At 36.7% G+C, this 6,856-nt stretch overlaps 1 pseudogene; it reads left to right on the forward strand.

Moving 5' to 3' along the window:
* Positions 1–362: 362 nt before the first annotated feature.
* Positions 363–1,229, forward strand: LOC114047970 (annotated as a pseudogene).
* The last annotated feature ends 5,627 nt before the right edge of the window (positions 1,230–6,856 follow it).

Below are 6,856 nucleotides of genomic sequence, written 5' to 3' on the forward strand. Positions count from 1 at the left end.
TTCAAATAAAAGAGAAGTAGGATAGTGTATTATAAAAATCATTTTACTACTCTTCTTTTCTGGTGACAGTTGTCAATTCACTTCGCTACCCCATACCTCAGATTCCTCATCTACAAAGTGATAGGATAGGAATATGTGGTCACTGTGGTAATGTTCAGTTCTAGATATGTGATTCTATGAATTTTTAATAAAGGACTACATTGATTCTCAACATTTCACCTCTTTGAATTAATGGGACATTAGTGCAATGTTTGATGACATCATGTAACTGCATTACTTCAGGGCTCAGATCATCTACTGCTTCCTTTTTTTAGGCTCTTGCATCAATTGTGTCATCATATGTACGGAATCCCTGAAGACAAATGGTATCCAGTGAGCTGATCTGAGGTGTGGCATTCTCCTTTCAATGTGCCATTGGTTTTGTAAGGAATTCACTGCTGTTCATGTTCTATGTTGGTATCTCCTTCAGAAAGCCTCAACAGAAGAAGCCAATGGTTTTGATTCTTGCTCATTTGGCTGTGGCCAATATGGGAACACTTTTTACCAGAGGCATCCCTGAAATTATGTTTTGTTTTGGAATGTGACATATTTTAGATGATTTAGGGTGTAAAGGCACTCATGTACATTTACAGTGTCGCCCGGGGACTTTCTATCGGCACAACAAGCCTACTGAGTATGTTCCAGGCCCTCATCATCAGTCCCAACAACTAGCTAGCATCAAAATCAGAGCCCCCAAATATATTTTACATTATTTCCTCTTTTTCTGGGTCACCAATGCATTGATCTACATCAGGGTCATTGAAGCCACTGAAGCAACAAGAAATGAAACAAATATTAGGTATCATTAGGTTTCACATATTTTCATAGTAAGGTCAATAAAAAATGATCGTGAACTTATTTCTGCATTTATGTTTGGGATGACTTTTCATGACCTATCTTTCACTTCTTTATGGGCTTGTCCAGTACCCCCATGGTGTTTCTCCTGTATAGGCATAGCAAGCAAGTACAGCACATTTATAGCAGTGGTCGTTCCCTTAGATCCTTCCCTGAAGTCAAGGTCACACAGACCATACTCTTGCTTGTGACCTGTTTTGATTTATTCTACAGGCTCCACAATTGTATCACCTTATTTGTAACATTTAATTTTGAAATAGATGTAGATTTGGAAACCTTTGCATGCTTTTTTGGTGGATGTTACCCTGCCCTCTCTCCCTTATTGCTGATTGGCAGTGAGAGTAGTATCCCAAAGTTTCATTGTATACCTGGAAAGCCACAAAGGACTGCTAAGGATTTTATGGATGAATTAGTCAACCCATGAATCTAAATTCTTCCCACCAACTTTATGAATTTCAGTATTGCAGTCCTGAAAAGAATGTATAATTCAACAATTAGGAATTTTATAAATCACCACACGAAAATTTAGCATCCTATAACCAAACTTCAAAGGAAATTTCTTTCTCTTTTACCCTTCAATATGAGAAAGATCAGCAGGAAGACTCATGCCCTTTTCCATATACTTATATTAGATAACAGTTTTATCTGGGGTAAATTATACCACCATTATTGACCTTATTATAATACTTTGTAAAATGAAAGGCTTAGATGAAATTTATAATGTCACTTCTCCAAAGACTACATGAATAACTTGTATTAAGTACATTGGAATGAATGTCAGCAGTATTGGGTTTGTTTCTTTTCTCTCATCAGCATCACTAATAATAAGACTTAGGATTGCTTAGTAAATGCCAGGCACTGTGGTAAGTGCAAAGGATATAAATAAAGGCACAATTATCATTTGTTCCCTTAAGCACAGAAAACATTTAAACAACTATTAGATTATTGAAAGTAAACATTCAATATAAATAGGTCCAATCTCAGAAGGACGATATTAACAGCATGGTAGACTTCAAATGGTCTTTTGCAAAGAGAGTGGGATTGCAGCTGAGTCTTGAGGGAAGACAGAGTAGTCAGGAGGTAGAGGTAAGAAGGGAGAGAACTCAAGGATAGGGGAACAACCAGGGAAAAGGAACACCACTTGGAAATTCAGTGTTTTGAGAAAGGAACACCAAGATATCTAGAGTCATTTGTAAGTGCATAAGATTAAAGGTTTTTGAATATCTGAAAAGATAGAAAGGGCCTAGGTTTTGAAGAGCTTTCAATATGAATCAGAGAATTTTGTATCTTATCCAGAAGGTGAGAGAGAGGCAATGGAGTTTATTGAGTAGAGCATTTGACATGATCAGACATGTACTTTAGGAAGATAAATTTGATAGCTGAGTGGAGGATGGATTGGTATATGGACAGACTTGGGACAGAGAAATTAAGTAGTAGCCTACTTCATGAAGTGATCCATATGTGTATCAGGGTAGTAGCTTTTCAAGAAAGGAGAAGGGTAAATATTCAAGAGATATTAAAATAAAACCTAAAACATTTGCCAACATATTGTATATGGCAGGTGGGAGAGAGTGAGGAGTCATGGGTGATGTTTAATGCTGGCTTATGAGGCTGGTTAACTGGGAGAATGGTGCTGTGTTCAAGAGAAATAGGGTGTAAAAAAGGAAAGTTTGGGAAGAAAGATGTTAAGTTCAGTTTGGACATGTTGGGTTTAAGGTATCTGTATTGACACCCAGTTCAAGACGTCTAGTAAGCAGTTGGAGATGTGAGTCTGGATGTTAGGGAAAAGGTTATGGTTGGATAAGTGAAACTGAGAAATACCAGCATCAAATGTCATAACTGTATCACTGGGAGCTGAGATCATCTATGAAATCAAATATAAATTGAAGAGAAGAGGTCCCAGGACAGAGTCCTGTGAGATGGCTAAGATGATTGGAGATGACCTGGGTGAAGATTCAGGAAAAGAATTCAAGAAGAAGTGGTTATATAGGTGAGATGAGAACGAGGAGAGGAGGTCATGAAAACCTGGAGAGAAGAGAGTGTCAGTGAAGGGAGGGTGATTTTGACACCATCAGAAGCTGCAGAGGAATACAGAGGACTGTGAGTATTGAGTATTGAGTGTTTTTATATGAATATTGAGAAAAGGCAGTAGACTTGACAATTAAAAGATTAATAGAGAATACATTCAGTTGAATGATGAGATGAGGAACTGGAATTGTAGACATATAAAGAGAGAGAGAGAGGAAAGAAAATGGAGAATGACTTCTCTAATGTAGAATATCTCCTCACAAAGTTCAGCTGCAAAAGAGAGGAGAGATGTGGGATAATAGGTAGAAGGAATTGATGGACCAAGGAATGTTTGGTTTTGTTTTGTTTTTTAATATGAAGGAAACTTGGAGGGAGTCATAGCCAGTAACAAAACATCCAGTCTAAAGAGTGAAATTGAGGAAAAGAGAGAGGATAATAGAGGGCACAATATGTTTGAGAAGTCAGATTGAATGGGATCACTTGTGCAAGGAGAGAGGTTTGCCTTGGCAAAGAGAAGGATTACATCATTATGTGAGTCTAGCTTGAAGCAAGAGATATTGGCAAAAGGCATTTGAGTGATATGAGATGAAGAGGAGGGAATAGCTAGAAAGAACTTTCAGTGAATGGCCTTTATTTTTTCAGTGAAATATCAGGTGAGGAGTGTGGAGTGTAGTCTCTCAGGAATAACAGGTTCCATAAAGGAAAGGGTGAAGTGGCAAAGACAAGTATTAAAACAGGGTGGAGAAAAGGTGAAATCTGTATTCAGTTATGAGACAATGTCCCTGTGAAAAATGTTCCCATGGGAAGAGAGATATTCTTTAATAGGACACAGGGAACTTCCAAGTGGCATAATAGACAGAGATTTGATGCCTAGCATGTAGTTCCTCCATGGACATCTTCCTTCCTAGCTCTGACAGGTGATTGAACTCCCAAAACCTGACCTGGGAGAGGTGATTTCAGAACATATGGGGAAAGAAATAATCATGGAAAAGACAGAGGGTAATAATGAACTGCATTATCAAACACTGAGATATTTTTTACCCTGGGATAATATTTCCATATTCTCTGTTATAGCAATAACAGAAACTGTTCAGAAGAGGAAACTTAAAATATGTGCCTTGAAATCTTTAATTGTTTAAGGAATACAGAGATTTAAGAAGATATAAGTAAGTATAATGTCCATTCATCAAAGAATTAAATATCAAGAGTAGACAAAAAGGGATGAGTATGAAAGAACTCACAAAGTGAAATAAATCCTGTTTAGAAAAAATATACAGGAAATTAGAAAAAACACTAAGAAAACAGTGTAGAGATTGGTAGGAAGAAGAATTTTATGTGATTGCTTAACAGAAATAAAAGAGAGTAACAATTAAATAACTAGTTAAAAGCTAAAATGAATTAATAAATTAAACAATATTGCCATACTAGGCAGAAGGATAACAAGGTAAGTTTGTGATGGAGACAAAGAGAGTCTATAAGAATAGATTTGCCTGAAGAAAGATTAAGGAAAATTTGTTGAATAAACAAATTACTGTCTTTACAAGAGGAAATGAAACAAAAAATCCTAACCCAGAGAAAGACACAATATGAGAAACAAATGGGGAAAACGTAAACCTTACTTTCACAACATTAAATGTGCATTCATTAAACAATGACTAAAATGGAAAGTACACTGAATAAGAAAACCAAATCTCACAATCTGCTGCTTTTACAACAAATACACACCAAAACAGACATATGGAAATTAATCATGAGGGCCTAGAAGAAAGTTTATTCTACATGAAGTTAATACAAAAAAGCAGGAGTTGGAATCATTCTATCGGGCAAAGCAAAACCAAAAATTTACAACATACAGTTTATTCTAAAATGTGCACGTTAAAGCAGTTTCAGGGAGATGGTAGTTATGAAGAAAGCAAGCCAACTACTGAGTCAAAGTTGTAATATGAACAACTAGATGTGTCTAGTTGAACCAGTGGCTACTGAAGAAACAATATTGCCATACTAGGGAGAAGGATAACAAGGTAAGTTCGTGATGCAGACAAAAAGAGTTTATAAGAATAGAATTGCCTTAAGATAGATTAAGGAAAATTTCTTGAATAAACAAATTACTTTCTTTGCAAGAGGAAATGAAACAAAACATCCTAATGTTCAATTAAAACACTAATGTACTGCTGGCAAAGTTGTATGCTGATTCAACCATTCTGGAGTGCCATTTGAAACTCTGCCCAAAGAGCTTATAAAACCATGCATACCCATTGAACAAGCAATAACATTACTAGGTCTGTATCCCAGAGATCATAACAAAGTGAAAAGGCCCTACATGTACAAACATTTATAGCAGTTCTTTCTGTGGTGGCAAAGAATTAGAAATTGAGGCAATGTTCATCAAGTGGGGAATGGCTGAACACACTGTTCTATATGATTGTGATGGAATACTATTGTGCTTTAAGTAATGATAAGCAGGATGCTCTCAGGAAAACATGGAGAAATGAACCGATGCTGAGTGATGTGGACAGAAGCAGGAGAACCTGATAACAGTAATAGTAATATTGTATGATAATCTACTATGAATAACTTAGGTATAATCAGCAATATAGTGATCTAAGACAATCCTGTAGAACTTATGATGAAAGGTGCTGTGCATCTCCCAAGAAAGAACTAGTAGCACCTGAATGCAGATGAAAGATCCATTTATTTACTTACTTTATTTTTCTTGGGTTTTTTTGTCTGTTTTCTTTCATAGAATAACTTAAATAGAAATGTGTTTTGCTTGAGTACACATGTATAATCTATGTCAAATTAATTTCCTTCTCAATGAGGAGGTGGGAGAGGGAGGAGAGAATTTGGAATTCATAATTTGAAAACAGAGAATGTTAAAATTGTTTTTGCATAGAAGTGGGAAAAATAAAATATTAAATAAATAAGAGCTGCCTAGACCTGAGGTCCCCTCTAAAGCCCAGGACCTTTATGGATCATTCAGAGAAGGCTATGGAAGCAAAGTATAAAGAGAAGAACTCTTGAAGATCAGTATCTGCTTGGGACATTTCAGTCATCTCTATGCATGTTACTGTGGGTAGAGCCAACAAGAGACCATCTGAGTTACCCAAACCATCCCACGCAGACAACATTAAACAGTATTGAGTCTTTGGGAGTTGTGTGAAATATATTTCTTTTCTAGGGATAAAAGTGAAAGATAGTGGAGAAATTCATCACATTAAGTCCCCTTACAAAAGCCCTTGTATTTTCTGTACACATGTCCAATGGCACTTGATAATTTATGGTAGCCTACTGGGAACTAATCATCATTATCATTATCATCATCAACAACAACAATAAACATTATTACAGCCCTCCAGAGGCTACTTTCTTTAACCAAGAGAAAAGAGGCTGAGGGAGTTAAGTAAGTGGGGAGTGTGCTAGAAGGAAGGAAGCAAGGAAGGGAATAAGGACAGAAAACAGAAAGGAAGGAAGCAAGTATTGTTGTCTATTATGTGACAGGCACTTGGCTAAGTGTTTTAAAAATATCTCATTTGATCATCACAACATCCCTAGAAGGCAGGTGATATTATTACTCCTATTTTACAATTGAGGAAGCTGAGGCTTAAGTGACTTGCTTAATGACACATAGCTAGTGGTTAATACCAGATTTCAACTAAGGTCTTCTTGACTCCAGACCCAGTGCTCCAGTCACTGAATCACCTAGGTATCCTTAGGCCCATATCTGTAACTATTCCTTGCCTCATCAGTGTTGTAGATCAGCTAACCCAGGTGAAGGATAAGACCACAGTGACAGAGCCCATCTATCAGAAGGTAGTTCATATTAGTGTCAAAAGATGGGAAATCACTCCAAAAATAATCCATAGTCCAGTTGGCTCAGTCAAGTTTGTGGGAACACAGTGAATTGGCCAGGCATAGATCAGAACAAACTGTTGAT

This window comes from Vombatus ursinus, unplaced genomic scaffold (genome assembly GCF_900497805.2).
Source record: "Vombatus ursinus unplaced genomic scaffold, bare-nosed wombat genome assembly UNPS02001641.1, whole genome shotgun sequence".
Classification (NCBI taxonomy): domain Eukaryota; kingdom Metazoa; phylum Chordata; class Mammalia; order Diprotodontia; family Vombatidae; genus Vombatus; species Vombatus ursinus.